Here is a 19,020-nt window from a genome sequence, read left to right on the forward strand (position 1 = left end):
GTACATAGAAGTGCGACTCACTATTTGGAAGGGACACACTTGACACACCCCTTCCTAATAGCGAGTCGCAAACTCTATTTTGCGAGTCAGTAATAGGTTACCGACACGCAAGATAGTGTTTGTACATTGCACAGGCCTTTTAGCAGTTGCATACGGGCTGATTTCCCATTTGTGACTGCTAAAAAGGTCATAAATCTGGCCCTCTGTCTGCTACAAAAGAGTGCGCCTTCAAGCTGTACCATCAAGGCTTCCAACAAGCCCTTCCAGCTCTATAATCTTGTGATCTATTCCTCTGTCAACCACTGGACCATAACCTGTTTGACTTTATTTTCCATTGTTTGAACTTTTGGCACATCAGCTGTATCCCTGCTGCTTGGACTCTATAAAATCATCTTTGTCCTGATGATGATCCCAGGATTAGCATAAGGATCAAAACGTCATCAACACAAGGCTTTGAAATCTTTGTTATGATACCTATGAACATTAATTACAGTGTCAAACATTTTATCCATATCAGCAATGACTTTCTCTTTTTTTACATGTAGACACGTTGTAGTATTCTGCCCTTGTTATTGTTGTGTGATGTACTCCTCCTGCTCAGCCAGTGCGTGTGCTGTGTGTTCAATAGAATGTTGGAGTGATGATGCGCTTGGAATGTTATGTGTCTGAGAGGTTGGAAGTGACAGTTGAACATGGGCTGAGCAGTATGCAGGCTGCTCCTGGTGGGCCTGCTTGCCAAGATCTTATCTCTTTGCAACTATCTACAATAAAGCTTCCTGTAACTCATCTTTTCTGCATGGACTTCGTTACTACACACTTGTTTTTCAATTTTTGTGCACTTCACTGTGTGATAACGGGACCACTTAGCACCACTGCTTCCTTGGAATATTTTTGATCTGTTTTTGTTCTATATCCATAAAAACATTTTCATTTCATCAGAGAGTTTGTTGATTAGTTCTACATTGTGATATTCTTTTTCATCTCACATGAATTCTTCACATTATTTCCATCAAATTATACCACTTTCAGCCTTGTATTATGTTCTGAAGTGTTTTACAACATGTTTAGCTCATTTCTTAACCTGCTTAGCAGCTGGAGATGATTGGCAAGCCATTTGTTATTCCTCATGGTTGGCCTCATTTATGAGGTTTTGGCACAGGGCAGTGTCTGAAGGAATCTTGCTGCGCTGCGTCAAAAGAAGAGGGCAGGAATGCGCCGTATCTATGAGATGTGGCGCATTCCTGCCCTTTTCCCCTCCGCTGGCACACAATGGGCTGCTATTCACCAATGCAGGCAACCTTGTGCCTTGGTGCAAGGGTATCTGCGCTTTTGGGTTGATTGTCTTTGTGCAGGAACGGGCACCTTCATGCACAAAAACAACCACAAGAGGTGTTTTCCTCTTTCTAGGTGTGCTGCAGCACACATAGAAAGAGGAAAAAACGAGATTAGGATATTTCTCTCCATTGCGCCTCCTTAATGCCACCCCTGGGGTGGCATTAAAATCTGATGCATTCTCAGGTTTACGATTCCTCGTAAATCTGGGAAGGCTTCAGGTTCCATGGGTGTTGCGTGGGAACAACCAAAGCAACCCCCATGGAACACTCCTTTCACGCAGTGTTCTGCATGCAAGGGGCACATATTTACAAGATCATGAAAAGCCACATAAAGTGGCTTTGCGTGGTCTTGGAAATATGCTGCGGCACATTGCGCCAATGGAGCGTCAAAAAAGTGACGCTCCGGTGGCACAAAAGTGCCGCTAGGAGCCTCGTAATTGAGGCCCCCTGTGCCCAGTTATCAAATCATAACTGCTTACATGGTACATTAGTCTCTAGAAAAACATATAATAGCAATTTGATGTCTTCACATATGCATCATATGGCGCTGTATGTTAAGACTTTTCTGAACGGTCATAGCTTAAGTATCTATTGCAAGATGAACAAGTAAAATGAGAAAGGAGACATCTCTGGGTAGTCCTTCTGGCAAACTTAAATTTATGATTGTGCTATTGTTTCAGCACAAAACAGAATTTCATTAAATGTAATAAATTCGGCATTTGAATGATTGGTGAAATTCGTCACGAAGATGTTGGATAGGGTATTTTTTTAAGTTCTTATATCCTCATGTTAGCTAAATGGCGGCATTGGCGGCATGTTAAGTCTGGCAAGCTGTTAAGCATAAAAAGACCAGCAAATCTAGTTGAGGTGCACCTGTGGTAGTTCAAGTACCTGGAGAGTGGATCAAAGTCTTAGTACTCGTAAAAGAATACTGGAAGTGGGTGGAAATTAAAACTAGGACGCCTCTGGAGACCCAATGTAATGTTCAGGCGAATGGATGGATGAATGTAGAAAACTAGACAGGAAGGGCGGGCTTGCGCAGTGAGAGCAGCACAACAATGGGATCAGCTTCCTTCCTCCCTCAGACTCTCTGAATACCTGCTGCTTTTTAGGAAAGCCCTGAAAACTGGGCTCTTTCCTCAGTAACTCACTCCTTTCTGGTTGGCTGCTCAGCTGCTGTTTATTTATTTATTTATTTATGCGATTTTATATAACGCAAACTTTGTCCGACGGTGTCAGAGCGCTTTACATAAGGACCAGTTGAAAAACATAAGGACTTAGGATTACATGCGTTACATAAAGGATACAAACAGAAACAAATTGCAAATGTACAAGATGTAAAGTCACACAAGGAGATACAAATGGATATACTCTAAGAGTCACATAGGAATGGTAGATAGTACAAAGGTCTACTGCATATACTAGTGATTAGAGTTATCTCTATATACATAGGGAAGGGATATGACTGGATATACTCTAAGAGTCACATAGGAATGGTAGAGAGCACAGCAGTCTACTGCATATACTAGTGATTAGAGTTATCTCTATATACATAGGGAAGGGATATGACTGGATATACTCTAGGAGTCACATAGGAATGGTAGAGAGCACAGCGGTCTACTGCATATACTAGTGATTAGAGTTATCTCTATATACATAGGGAAGGTATATGACTGGATATACTCTAAGAGTCACATAGGAATGGTAGATGGTCCAAAGGTCTACTGCATATACTAGTGATTAGAGTTATCTGTATATATACAGAAAAGCAGAGTTCCATAAGTGCGGTCGGAGGGGGGATGCAGTCACAGCACAAAAGGAGGGTGGGAGGGATGCAAGGGTGTGGAGAAAAGGCAAAGCAGAAAAGGGAAGAAACATTTGAGGATCATCAACGGGGAAAAGGGTTAAAGGACGAAGGAATGGATGGAGGGTCAGAGTCCATAGAAAAGTGTCCGCAATCAGCAGCAAAATGGCAGCCAGGACAAAACAAAAAGTAAAGAAGTCCAGGAGAGAAGGTGGTGGTGTGGTATGGCTGCCCGTCACCCACCAGCAGCATGTTGCCCAGGTTGGAGATGAGAAGAAAGACCACAGGCGCCATGGCATGGTGGGTTGTTGTCGTCGGGTGGGCACCTCACATTAAGGCACTGCAAATGCTGTTCCCCTGGTATTCAAGGCTTCTTAGTGCCAAGATACCTTTTTAGTAATAAGTGTGCTCTATAAATATAAATAAATAAAAATAAAACTGAATAGAGGATTATGGCAGGTCATTAATTCAATGACGTACCTCACGTGATCCTTTCATGGACACTTGTGGGACGACATTAATTTAGCTAATTATACTGTTTGCATTGTCTTGTCTTGCCGTTACTAAAAATACTCATATAGCCATTCCAACAAGACAACTATGCAATATTGTACTGCACATCGATCATGCACATGTACTATCTCCTTCATTATGTTACAATACTGCTATTTATGGTGTTTGGTAATATGATAACAAGCCACTAAGTCGAAGGCCGGCTACTTTATAAGTGTCACTGGAACCTCAAAAACCAATCTTGGACCATATTACATGCTACGCATTACTGTTTTGACTTTTAATAGTACACGTGTTTTTTTCCAGGATTCACATTCATGAACATCTGCATTTGACAGGAATTATGTAAATTATTGGAAATAATTTAAATTACATAATCTAAATTGCATTGATTATTATACGTTTTGAAGCCACTGATGTTTCTGCAATAAGAATAGCAAAACAGCAAAATAAGCCTTTTCTTTGAACAAACATTGTGTTGTGCTCATGTCGGACCTGGCCTTCTCCACAGGGTCACATCCAAACGTTGTGCCTTTACCTTTCACTTTTTGCTGAATTAATTTTTGCTGGGCTTATTACTCTGTGCACTTTACTACCGATAACCAGTGCTAAAGCGTGTGAGCTCGCTCCTCTAAATATGGTTACATTGGTTTGTACTCAATTGGCATATTTAATTTTCTTGTAAGTCCCTAGTAAAGTTGGACTATATGTGCCCAGGGTCTGTAAATTAAATGCTACTAGTGGGTCTGCAGCACTAATTATCCCACCCACATAAGTAGCCGCTTAAACATGTCTTGGGCCTGCCATTGCAGAGTCTGTTTGTGCAGTTTTAAACTGCCATTTCGACCTGGCGATATAAACCTTTTGCCAGGCCCGAACCTTCCTTTTTAATGCATATGAGTCCACCCTAGTGTAGGCATTAGACAGTCTAGAGGGCAGGGTGCACTGTATTTAAAAAGTAGGACATACACCTTTAAGCTTTATATGTCCTAGTAGTGAAAAACTCGTTTTCCACTACTGCACGACCTATCTCTCCTATAGGATAACATTTTATAATAATCTCCAAATGGGAAGAGCTAACCAGTACTTGTTTGGTGCTTCTGGAATCACAATTTAAAATTGTAACTTATGGTGTAGTTGAATTTTAAACTGCAATTCTGAAAATGCCACTTTTAGAAAGTTAGCATTTTCTTGCCTTAGTCATTTAGTGCCTGTCCCTGGTCACATGACTGGGTGTAGCGGACAGTTGAGATTTATGTAGTCCTCCTAAAAGGCCATACACAATAAGGATCTTAGGTGTTCCTGGATGGGCCTTCACTGGCAGGATGGGAGGGAGGACATGGGCACAGCCCCACTTACACCTGAATGGGCTGTGTCCTGCCTCCACACAAAGGGCCGCATGCCCACTGTAATTAGTCTGGACCGAGAACAGTGAAGGGAGGATGCCTGGGGACTTCAAAGGGTAACCTCTCAAAGCCACTCCCCCACTTCAAAGGCACAACTGGGAATTAATACTGGACCCCAGACACCACCACTTCCATACACTTCTGGATGTGTGGATACTCAGCCAGGAAGAAGGGCTGCTGTGCTGCTGAAGAACTGCCACTCTGCTGGACTGCACTCTGCTGGATTCCTGCTTTACTGTGCTGACCTGCTGTCTGTTACCCTCTTGCCTTAGTGAGAAGGACTGGACCTGCATCTCCTGAACCTAGAGGCCAGAGTGACTCCAAGGGCTAGTTGGCTGGCCACCTGATCTGAAGCCTCAGGGACATAACAGGCTTCCAGCAACCTTGAATCTGCACCTGGACTCTGCCATATGTGAGTCTACCCTGCCATGTGGTGCCACACCAGTCCTGGACCCTTGGAAGTTGACTTAAGGTGCCTTGCCAGTCTCTGTGGATCCAGTGGGACCGATGTATCTCCTCTGCTGCGCGGCGCACACCCAAGCAGAACTGACACATCGTCACTGGTGGATGGATTATACCGGTCACAAAGATCCGCATTTCATTGCAGCTCTTCTGAACCGGTGCAACGTCTCAACTGTGCAACGCATCCTCTGTGCAGGCCCTTGCATCCTTCATTGATGGCAGCTCGACGATGCCACCAGAATCCTCATCACAGCCTTTCAGTTCTTCAGAACCAAAGCACCCCCCCCCCCCCGACTGTGTGCTGTTTCCTCGGTGCCAGCCTTTTCATCGCAAACCCTCGTCAACAAGATCTTTGAAGACGATACAACAGGACTTCATATGGCAGTCTCACTTTATCTAGGGATGAAGCATCGCTTCGGCAGTGCTATATATCTTCAATGTGGATCCACGCAACACTCTGTAAACCAAGATTTAAGGTTCTTTGTTCAGCGGACCTAACAGGGTCCTTGTAGTCGGCCCACGCTCCATCATGGTCGGCCTGAACTTGTGACTTTGTCCTGGTCTAGGGGGACCAGATATTCCCAGATGGTGCTTTTTGGCGCTATTTTGACCTACATCTTTAAAATATCACTGGCTCTACTGATTGGATTTTTGTCGTTTTGGTCTTGTTTTATTTATTAAATTCAGATCTGTATTTCGAACCTGGTGTGGGATCGTTTTGCACAGCCTTTTCACAGTTTTACTTATTGAAGTATTGCATAAATATTTCACACATTGCCTCTGCCTGACTGCTCTGTGCCAAGCTACCAGGAGGTTGAGCACAAGTTAATTTGGGGCATGCTCGACCCTTACCCGGACAAAGATTGCGGTTGCTGCCTGACCAGGGCTTACTCTCCAGTCAACCAGTAACCCAATTTCTTACCGCTTGGCTGACATACGACTCTGTAGGACTGGAGAATAGATCACAGAAGAGCCTCCTTAGTAGAAGCTTAAAAGAGTAGATAAAAAAAGTTCTGGCTAGTTTAGTCAACATATCAGGTTTCAGCATGGGTGCCGGCGAATACGATTATCATTCAATAATAATTTTAATCATGAGAAGGAGGATGAATTCGAAACCTTTAAAATGCTTATTTAATTTAAATTGCCCTCCTCCCCAGCGCTCCTAGTTTGTAAAAACCTTCATTAGCTAAAGAGAGAGAGGCGTATCTGCAGTAGATGGCTTAGGGATGGGAATGTGTCCTTTTTTTAAGAACAGTTTAATCTTTTCAAATGATAACTGTTAATCATTTAATAGTTAACACGTGTGTAATATACAATACATGTACACCTCTTCTCTAGTTGATTTTACAAACCACGTCAGCCAATATGTGTGTAACGTTTATTAACCGCAGATCTTCAATAACGTGGAATCTCAATCAACACATGTACTTTTTCGTTATCGGTTTTGTTGTGGCTTTTTTTGTTTGTTTATTAAAATATCACAAACGTGCTTGACCAATTTTTAAATGTTAGGTACATCACGATAATGACAAGACTGACTACTTGATCGGTTAACTATTTAAAGTATGAACAGCATGTTGGGGAGATATGTACATAGCAACAAGTAGTTTTGCTGTGTTTGCCTCGAATAATAAAACCGTTTGGTGAACATCAAGCAGAACAGTGTTACTAATGGTAGTTGAGGAGAGGCGATGCAAGACGTACACAGTCTATATTGGGACCTGGCTGAGGGGACGGGGGAAGAACAATGGGATTGGGATGAAAGATTCATAAATCTTTCCCTATTGTTGAATGTTTTTGAGGAACTTCTTTGGGAGTCACAGGGTGAATAGGGATTAATGGATTGAAATTGTATCAATCAGAGTCTTTTATCACCGGTGTCCCGGGGATTGACCTTATTAATGAACCTAAAGCTGAGCACCAAATACATCTTTTGAGGACTCAGAGTGGAGAAGCTGAGCATTCCAAGGTTTAGGTGGAGTTGGGTTAGAGACTAAGAACTCAAAAAACCATGTAACACATGTTAATACCTGACTATTGAGGACGTCTTTGGAAAAGAAAAAGTACTCTACTTCAATTCACACCTGACGCAATACTGTACACAAATAGTTCAGAAGCAGCAAATTACGGTAGACAATAATACTCTCTTCATCGATTACTGCAGGAGGTAGGCTAGACTTCTCCCGAGGGAGAAGCTTGTAAAGTGCTAGGTGTGCCATACTCTCCCCCTCTAGTCTCCAGGGTTACCCTGGGTGATGCATAAGGGAACTTAGAAGGTTCACTTGAGGCCAATAAGCAATGCCAGATGTGGGTGTCGGCTCTTCTCCTTCTGGCAGTTCAGATCTTGCTTCCCTCCCTTCTCCATGAGAATCGGGCACCGCTGTAGCATACCTTGGTTTTCTTGTTATCAGTTCCATTCTGGCACAGGCCATGTCTGTATTGCTCGGACTGCTCATTGCTGCTGCTTCTGGGATGCGCGTCACACAACCCCTGGCATCCAGGGAGCAGTTGTCTTTCCCCAGCCCAAATGACTAGTAGGCAGTCGACGTCTGCGGTGCTCCATAGGTGCCAGGTAAGCAGAGGCAGCACCAGAACCTGTCCTAGAGGTTGTGATGTAGTTGCAGCTTGCCAATTTTCCTTGGGTCCATACGCAAGCCCTCCACCCAAAACAGCTAAGTCCTCACCCTTGGTGGGTACTGAGCTCCCATTGTCAACCTCTCCTCGAGTGCAGCTCTGCTCTGGTACTTTGGTTTGTCTCTTGGTTTGACCGGAGACTGGAGACTGCAGTCCCGTTGCTTTCTGTGGCTCTACGTCTTTTTTCACAAAGGGTAAGCATGAACTGGGGTGGAACTGGGAACCCCCAGGCAGGAGAAGCCCAAACCAATGTAAAAAATGCAATACAAGTTGTCCCACTTAACTACATGTTAGCCTATGTGGAAGGAAAGGATGGGGGGATCTCCCCCTAGCTTCAAAAGGGCCCTCTGTTTCGTTTCCTTAAGTGTCCTAAGTCTGATCCACTGAAAAGGATCCTTTGAATGTCCTAAGGGATCTCTCCTATTCAGAGCTGCTGTCTAGTCTCTCCTTCCTACCCTCCTTCTTGGCAACCACTTGAATGTAGCAAATAAAAAAGGGATCCTAGTGTGCTCATGACCACCTGTGTCATACATGCATCATAGATGAATGCTCTGCACACTCTAAATGCTACACACATGCAGTATATATGCCCTACATGGATGGGCAAATAATACAATGGTAGGGGGTTGACAGAGAACTTAAAATAGGCTTGAAAAGCTAGTAGGTGACTCTCCCTGGCGAGGACAGGTAAAAAGGCCTGCCTTGTGACTATAACTGGTATAACTATCACTGGCACAACCTCTTGAGACATGCAGGGGCCTTTCTTTGACTTAATAGTTTGTTTTTAAAGCAATATTAGATCAGGAAAGAGGGAGTGAATTCCAGTGGCGATATTCAAGCAAGTTAGAAAACTGGTACTGTAAGTTCATACATGAAGGTTTGGGTGTGGCTGAATGAAGGTTGTGGATGGATATGGGTACATACCTGCCAAGGATTACGACTGTATTATTAGGGGATAGGGAATTCACAGTTTTGAAGACTAGGGCAAATCCTTTATAGAGAGCCCTGTTTTGACTGAGGGCCACCCAGCCTGTAGTTTGAGACAAGTGAACAATAATGTTATAGAGACTTTTAGTTGCATAATTTATTACCTTATCCAGTGGGGGGAATTAATGCTGGATGTAAAAACTGTTGAAGTGGTCCAGCTTGCTGAGAGATGGATCAGTGTGGAAAGAGTTGTTACTGCTGAATTTTCAGATGTTAAAAGTTGGTATCTAGCATCAGTAGATGGTGTTATGAAAGGCTCCAAATGCTTACTGGGGATGGAAAGTACCCCAAGGCTTTTGGATAGTGTCTGGATTAGAGTGTCAGGGGGAATATTATGGGATGTATGAGAGATGTTGGTGCATTTTGTACAAGAAAATAGATAATGTCTATCTTAGAAGAGTTCAGCATAATGGTGAGCCACCCAATGTCAGATGGCTGTATGACAATCGGAGACTTGATCTTGAAGGGTAGCTCTCAATACCATCTTCATAAAGATGATGTGAGGTACTAAAGGAAAAATAATGTTACCAAGAGATGTATACAGAAAGACAGAGAAAGTCTGATTGAAAAGTTTGGAGGAAAATCTGTGTGTAAATGATACAAGTATGGGAAGGGTATCTAACAGCAAGGGGTGATCAATGACACTTGAACGCAGAATAAAGGGGATGAAAGGACTATGAGAATAAACTATAGATTGTTTGGGTGGGCCGAAATAATGAAATTAACAACATGGCACAGGATGGTTTCAGTAGAATAGCATTGAAACCTCATTTTTGGTCAAGTAGATTGCCTTGGGTGAGTAGACTTTGAATGGGCGTTAAAACAAACTGTGTTGATTTCAAGTTATTGCTTAGATTGAAATTCGCAAGAAGAGTGTCTATCTTTGGTGCAGCACATAACATAGCACTAGCTTTTGTAATCACATTGTTCCAATGAGCATTATTTTACTTGTAAATATTAAAAAAAATTATATATCTGGCTCCCTTAATTACATTTCGCATATTAGCTTTATTTACATTTTTTCTGTGTTGGTTAAGGACATTTCATTGAATTGTTTCCTAACTCTAATGTTGATTTGGTCCTGCATAAACCTAACATGCATTTCTCTGGGGGAAAACCTGCTGCTTTGTGCCACAGCTACCAGGACCAAAGCCAGGTTTCCTTACTAACCATTAGTTTGACCTAGCAGCATAGTACTTTATTAAGTTCGTGAGATCCCTCCTCCCAGATATCCAAAATCTCAAACTATTTATTAACTTACATTCGGTGGCAGGGAAACCGTTGGAGACCAGAGCTGAACTGGGCTATTGAGAAATTAGCAGTTTTAATTTTGAGTGAACCCTCTGGAGAAGGCCAGTCGAGTTTCAGGCAAGCCTGACGTGCAGCTGATGCTGGCCCTGCTCAGCGGGGAGCCTGTGAACCACCCAATCACTTGTGCCAGGAGGCACCAACATCCAGGGGGAAAGGGGGGAGGAGACACCTCATCAGCGCTGTAAAGCACACCTGTATCTCTGGCTGTGTGGGATGCACCCAGGCCCGCCTATGCGGAGTCTGGGACAAGGGTAGGCCTGTCAGTGCCGGAAAGAGGCAGGGCCACCCCTCCCTTGGCTCGGTGGTTGGGCGTCACCAGGTGTCTCTGGAAAGACCACTGTTATATCCAAGTATGCTTGTATTTTTTGTCTCTGCCTGTGGCGCTTCATTGAATTTCTGCTGGAGTGGGATTTTTTCCGCTACCTCCTTTGGAACTAGAGCCAAGATGGTGTGACGAGTGTGTGTGGTCCCCAGGCTCCCGCTGGCCAACCTGTATTTAATCCCGTTCATCTACTTCTGCTGTATTCTTTGTGAGAATCATCTTTTTGTACGCAATGGCACTCAGTTCTTTAGTGGGGGACTTGTGGAGATGGTCGCCGAAACCCTGTACATCTGTGCCACCATCATTAAAGGGGGACTCCAAGCCCCAACATTCATCAGTTAGCCCCTTCAAGCGTGTTTTTCACCATGATGTGGAAAGTGGGAAGTCGAAACTTCGCATTTTAGCCCGCATCTGTGCCCCTAAATTTCTAAGAATCCCCACTTCACTGTTATTTCTTCATTTATGTTTTCATCCCCGTCCCTCCCTATAGGTGGATTTTTTATTAATATTCCACCCTGCTACTCCCCATGGTGAAAAGAAAAGAAAAGCTTTGCCAGCCCCGCTCCCCTAGTGAAGTGTAATTCGACTGACCGGATGCTGGAGAGGGCATTGGGGGTCATAAGCACGGAAACAGCCCTCAAAGAGAGGTGGCTGTCCTTGAGTTCTTGCACCAACCCAGAGTCCTTGGAGGAAGCATCCTTGGATATTTTGTTCAGCCTCACTGCTACTTGCTCTAATCCTGAATATTTGCAGGTGGGAAATGCTGCTGCTTTCAACGCTGTAGGGTATAAGGTGCATGCCAAAGGAAAAAAAAACAAAGGGGGAGGGGGTACGGTGTGGCGTATCAGATGCAGCCACACAAACAGATATTCAGGCAGATACACCAATGCTGGCTCTAGGGAACCATATGGTCCAGTTTTCAGAGGCATCAGAGACAGGTACAGTTGCACCTTTTTTGTGTGATTCTTGCCAGAAAGAGGTATTTATTGATGGCTGCATCGCTAAATTCAAGACTTTGTTACAGGCTGAGCTCTCTTCTTTTTAGCTCGCTTGGGATTTATTGAAACCCAGATCACGTCCTTTCTGGCACAGCAGTCTCTGCTGCCACCCCCGAGCAGACCTATTATTGAGACCTCTGTAGTCCCTGTCACTCTTGCTTTTTACCTGCATTTTTTCATAAATCATAGCCTCCGGCCACGAGTGGGATATGGGTTGGCAATACTTTAGGGGTGAGACCAGCCCCTATACCGCGCAGCTCCTCTGTCATCTCTTCTGTTCCCACTAATGAATTAATGAATGAATGGGGTATTTGTAGAACGCAAACTGTCAGAATACGTTCGGCCAAACTGTCATGCGCACTTAAGAGAGAGCCTAGCCCTCCTCCCCCTGCTGGCTGTGACAACAGAAAAGCCCCACCTGACCCAAAACTGGCGTCAGCAAGGAGAAATAAAATGATAATACCATTGTGTTATTATCAAATTTATTTTTCCTTTTTTTGCACTGCTGCATCGCAGTGGGGCAACGCTCCATCGCCTTAGCGGAGGAGCCGCCACTGGATGTTAGGCAGTCATAATATGTGTCACACCGTTTCTTGTTTCCTCAAAATGTCTGTAAGTAGTAGGAGATCGATGAAAAGATAATGATAGTTTTTCAGCATCGTTCTTGGAACTGCTGCTTGTACAGCAGTCGTGGCGTCTGATTGCTAAGTCAATGCACTTTATTCGCAGCTGTCCTTTATTTTATGAAGTCATGTTTTTAATCGCCACAAGGTTTATCATCTGTTTTATCATATTTTATTTAGTTGATGAACTGTATCATGCTCTTTTATGATTTGCATGTAAAAATCAAATAAAGATAAATTGACTTGACTTGGCTAGTGAACTCCATACTCCAGAAGCCTCATCAGCATCTTTTTTTTTGAGAGGATAAAATGTCCTCGAGAGTAGATGCTGTAGGAAAAGCAATGGCATCAGTTATTTGGGGGGAAATCTCTATCCACTTATCTATCAAACCACTGGATTTGGAGTCGGAATCTATTGAGGTGAGAGCCAGACCTGCCTATTGCAGTATTGGGTGTCTCTTGTTATTCACTGTAAACCATGGGTGGAAGTATTAATCAACTGGTCTGCAGGGCAGTATTGGGAAATATGCTGTTGTCCACAAGACTCCTGTCTGATCATGCCACTGCCTTCAGTCATTCGTTACAATATGAATCCTGTCCTCTATGGACAGCTGATAATTCCTTAATGCCCAGCGACTAACTAGAGTAGACGCTATACATTCATTGCTCTGAGGCCACGTGAGCAGTCACAATGCATTGATACCTCTCTCTGCAAGCCCCAAGCCGGAATCCCGATTTGCTTCACCTTTTTGTTCTGTGATTTACAAGGACTTACTATGTGCCCTGTGATTCTCAAAAACAGTTGCGGCTTGCAAAACACTTCAGTACACTGTATTTTCTTTTTTTTTCATTGCAGAGCATAAGCTTTGTAAGTATCGTGTTGAAACATCTGGCCGTAAGAGTGCCTAGAAATGACACGTTCCCCTCCTCTGCTTGACAGCAGCAGGTCTTTATGTTGTGGGGAGTGATGGTTTAGTCTGCTGTGGTAAACAATTGCTATGATGTACCAGAAAATACATAATAGGGCAGGAAGTTGAAGGAATATTCACATATCCTTGCCCTGCCGAAGAGTGCGTCCATTGCTATCCATACATTGTGCAGTACACATTGGTGCTAGCTTCGTGTGCTGATCTTGTTGCATTCCAATTTGTGCTTAGCCAAAGCTGCCCATCTTGGAGCAGGGGCCACTCAGTCCCAGCAACATGAGGCCATTATAGTCCTATGTCAAGCACTATCATACAGGCCAAGGGGATGCTGTGCAGCAGACGCAGTTCTCTTATTTTATGGCTTGTAATAACTATTACAGGCACCTATGTCCCATTAATAAAAACAACTCCACCACTTGTGATCATCTTGATTTCCCAGCATCCTCCCTCTGCAGTTTATATTGTCATCTCTCTTGCCCTCGTTTCGCTTGTGCTCGTCGACTCCCTATGCTTTCCACTCTCATTGTTTCTTCATCTTGCTTTTGCTGTGGCTTCTTGCTGTATTCCTTCTGCAGCTCCCTATACTCTTTGGGTTCCATCTTTGTCCAGCCAGACTAGTCCTGTTTCCTTGCCCAGTTGCCAGAGCCTAAGTGATTCGCCTGGTTGCTGTACTCTTCTTCACATCCTGTGACCGTGCGCACCCATCCATTCACGTGCCCTCCCATACATTTTCACTCAATATTCCAACCATCAAGCGAGACACTGGTATCTCCATCCATCCTTGCAGCCTGGCGTGCGCTGTGGACACTTCTGCCAGCTTCCACGTATTCATCTACTTTTATGCAATACTTAAGTCATCAAGGTACACCATCTACTCTCCAATAACACTTTTCCCCACCACTGGCCTGATAAAGTACATACCACAGGAGCAGATGTCAGATGTAACCAGCCCATAGACCTAGACCTAGACCTCTCCGCGCTGGACTTCGAGATGAGCCCTTCAGGTACAAGGCAAGGGAAAAGAAGGACATTTTGGAAATTGGGGTGTATTCGGAGAAGCACAACCCAGGGAACCTACACACAGAAACTGAAAGGAAGTAAGATAAAAAAGCACAAATTAGATGAAATCTTCTGCAGATAACGCCTACCAGTGAGGCAATACCCACAACTCTTCCATCCACTTTCAAACCCTTCAGCTAGCCATCCGCTTTCTTTGCGCCCATCACAGGCATCTAGCCATCCATTCCGCTTGTACACAGCACTTCTAACCAACCGACCCCTCTGTTCTTTTTAAACAATACTTCAGCCATCAACCTAGTTTGACATTTTACAGGCAGTAAATTGTACATTCATTCATTTATTCATCCATCTTCTTTCACCCAACCCATCAGCCACACCTGGAGATGAGCCTAGCTGAGTACTTTCACACAGCAGTTGAGCCATCTAGCCTCTTTCATACCATACATCAGTCAGGCCTCCATCCATCTGTCCAGATTATACACAACACTCCCAATACTGCCAGCCATCGACTATCAAAATACACTTAAGCCATACTCATCCTCCTGGATTTATCGAAAGCCTTTGACACAGTGGATCACAGTCTACTCATCAAGGCTCTTCAAGACAGAGTAGGTGCTGACGAGGTGGTCCTACAATGGTTCTCCTCCTTCTTACAAAACCGCTCCCAAAATGTAAAAATTAAAACGTTCACATCCGACTCACACCCCGTCAACAGAGGTGTCCCCCAAGGATCAGTGCTCTCCCCTCAACTGTTCAACATTTATATGGAACCCCTCACCTCCATACTTAAAAAAGTCAACATCACCGTACACCTCTATGCAGAAAACCTCCTTCTTTGAAGATATTCAGAGACTAAACAACACTCTCAAAGAAGTCCAACATTGGCTATCCATAAACCACCTCAAACTCAACCAAGACAAAACCGAAATCCTCCTCATCTCCAACAAAGAAGAAAACCCCCAAACCATGGAATGGCTCAAAGCAATCGATGCTCTCATTGGTTATCTCACTCCGGCCAACTCCATAAAATCATTAGGAATCACCCTGGACCCAAACCTTGACATGGACAGACACATCAAGAACTCTGCGACGAGTGCCTTCCTCAATCTGAAGCTTCTCAACAAAATAAAACCCTTCATCCCGCCCAAAGACCTCAAACAAACCACCCAATCCCTGGTGATATCTAGACTTGACTATTGAAATGCTATCCTCACCGGTACAGCGAAATCCCACCTAGCCCCCCTCAAAACAATTCTAAATGCAGCAGCCAGAATGGTTACCGGAGTCAGGAAATTTGAGAACATTGCACCCGCACTCAAAGAACGAAAATGGCTCCAGTAGAGATGCATGCCAGCTTCAGAACTGCCTGTCTCATGCACAAAGCCCTCCACATAGGGAAATCGGAATACCTGGCTTCCAAACTCAAAAAGGACGGCCAGACAAGGAACCTCAGGAGCTACAGCTCCCTACTGCTCATCCCTATGAAAACACGCAAACAAAAAACTGCCACACGATCCTTCGCTGGAAACGCACCCAAAATCTGGAACTCCATCCCAGCACACACTAGGACTATCCTGTCCTTTGTAAAATAAAAAAAACTCCTAAAAGACCTCTTCCCCAACGGTGCCTTCTAGAACAGTTAACCTTCACTGTAGGGCACTTGCCGACTTTCTGCAGCACCATGCCACTTTGTCACCATTATCTACCTCCTCCAAGCGCCCCTACACCCCTCACCCCCTCCCTGAAAATAGTTCCGCTAAAGACAGGGTGCGAGGCTCTCAGGACTGCCATGCCTCATTTGTTGCACCACACGCCGGTACTTTATGAACCAATATGTATACCTATGCCTTATTTTTGGACTCCAGCATTACAACTGTTGTAAAGCGGTCCGATACCCACGGGTCTGGCCAGCGCTTATAAAACTCCTTAAATAAATAAAAAATAAATACATGTCTGCCATTCATCCAGCCAAATTCCTAGAGCCATTCAGACAGCCAATCTTCCATCCATCGATCAACAGGTCCGCCCGCTAGGTATTCATTCAGCCATCTAGCCATTGATCCATTTTCACACAATGCTGGAGCCCCTCTTAAAAATGCTACTACCATCTATCTAGTCATGCCACCCACTTTCAAGCAACACTTGAGGCAGCAACCAATCGTCCCACTGTATACAAGATTTCACTCCTCCTCTTTACATAACACGTTAGATAGCCAGACCTCCATCCTCACACTTCCACACAATCCCACGCATTCATTAAGCCTTCAAATCATTCGTCCCTATATCTACTGTCACCGAATGCGTTAGTGATTCAGCTAGTCCTCCATCTCGCTTTTTAGTCATCTAGACATTCACAGACGCCCACCACTTCAGCCATCCTGTTTTACTCAGCAATTTAGCCAAACATCCGTCAGTTTCAAACAGCACTTATTCAGCACTCCATGCATCCCCAGAAACTCATGCTGCCATAAACTCATTCACACACCTATACACCTGCAAAAATAAAATCATCCAGCCAGCCACCCATCCCAAAACTACAGATACAAACTCACCCGCCAACCACTTGTCTGCCCATCTCCACAACGGCACACACAAACGTTCTCACTCATCCGCACTCTTACCCATTTCCACACAACCGCAAACATACGCTCATCTATTCAAAACACTTTACTATTCACACAGCACTTAAACTGTCAGCACTTCAGAGACCACTTTATTGTTGGCCACCGAAAAATAAACATAGTGCTTGAGTTCGGACCTAGGGAGGCAGACACAATAAACCAGATAAGACACCCAGAACTGTAAACAATATGCCACAGACAAAACGGGAAGACAATGCAACTTCCTAACATGCAAGGCATCTGTATGAGGCATGCTTAGACTACTTCTGCCTGCACTCAACTTGTGTGTACTTCAGAGGGCGGGGGGGGGGGGGTATTTCAGTGTTTCCTCCATTCCCTTGTTGCATGCATGAGTGAAGTTTGCACTGCTGGCTATGCTGCCTGTATTCCATGTGTCAGGGAAGATTTTTCTAATGCTGCTTTACTGAGATTGTGATGTATGCGTTAGTGAAGTTCATTAACTTTTTTACTATACAAAAGTGAAAACTATATGGGGTTTCAGTGTTTTTTTAATTCGTTTGTGAGGCCTGAGGATGTAGAGTATACTCATAAGAAAATCTTTGTATTTGGTGTGGGGGCTCCCCCATATTGAACTTGTTGCATGAACCAACATAGATGAGCTTGAACGGAAATAAATGCAATGAAGATGTGGCCTCTTTTTCTTAGAGTCATTCTGCCCATCTTATCCACCAAGGCCAAAATACTGGGGAGTGCCCTAAACTTACCTTGGCTCTGAAGAGTTTGTGCAGGAGTCATGTGAATGAGGGCAACCCCCACCGTGTTTCACAAATAACATATATATATATATCGTTGAATGATCTGATCTTTCCACATTTAGTATCTATGTAGCCTAACTGATGAACAGATATATCAATTATGTTGGCGAGTAATAATATATTCTTTTCTCCAGTCCCTTTGCTGAAATTCAACTATGAACATTATTGTGTTCTTTATACATTTCTTTTGTCTCCCAGTATTTGTGTTTCTCTTTCCAAGGTTTCGGTGGTATGGTAGCCCTTGTTTTGAGGTGGATATTTTGTAATTTGTAATTATGTGTACATCTAATAATTGAAAAAGAAAAAAGAGAAATTAATTTCTATAATCATGTTATGAAATATGTTGAACACTTTTATGCAATTCTATATGCTTTATCTATTGTGTTTGCTAGTGGGTATTCACTCTGAAAGGGACACAAGCCGATCCACGGCTCTATTGTTTTGAGACCCTTCTGTCTTGAGAATACTCCGATTTTCGGAGGTATTAAACCCATTCCAAGATGGCGCCCACTGTGGTACAAGGAAGGGATAGTCCCTTGTTGTTGTCTACCAGTGCTAGTAAACTTGCATTTAAACTCACAACTGCATGGTACCGGTAATAAACACCGAGGAAGGCAATCGCCGAAACGTTTGTTTTGTTTGCTGAATAAAGCTGTGTCCTGATAACTGTCGGAGTGCTGTCCTTCTTATCGAAGTCGATAGGAGTTTGTGAGCGTAATATATATATATATATATATATATATATATATATATATATATATATATATATATACGATTCACAGTCCTGCTCCGTTTTCTACAAAAGGACAAGAATTCCGTAAGCAACCAACGGAACCCACAGGTACAGACCACTCCACAGCGCTACTATATGCTACTGGCGGTCGCCAGTAGGTAGTTATAGTTAGGATTTTTTTCAATGCAAAATCTCAAAATTCTATTGTGAATAACTTTGGCGCCGGTTGACGAATCTGCCTGAAAATTTCCTCAAATTAGCCTCGCGGAGCTCCGGTCCTTCCCAGAAAGGTTCGGGGGGATTCGTCAAGCGGGGGCCGAGATAAAAGGGGGGTCCCAAAACGTGTTTTCCCCATGTTAATTTCCATAGGGCGGTCGACCTCACTTTTAGCCCGAACGGCTGAATGGATTTCAACCAAACTTGGCAAAATTGTAGGGACTGGTAGCCCGATGTGCCTTTGCTATGTCTCAAGATATGTGCTCCAGTGGGTTTTACGAAAATTCACTTTGAAAAAATATATATTGGGTTACATTGGGCTATATATATGTTA

This window comes from Lissotriton vulgaris, chromosome 2_1 (genome assembly GCF_964263255.1).
Source record: "Lissotriton vulgaris chromosome 2_1, aLisVul1.2, whole genome shotgun sequence".
NCBI classification, from domain to species: Eukaryota; Metazoa; Chordata; class Amphibia; order Caudata; family Salamandridae; genus Lissotriton; species Lissotriton vulgaris.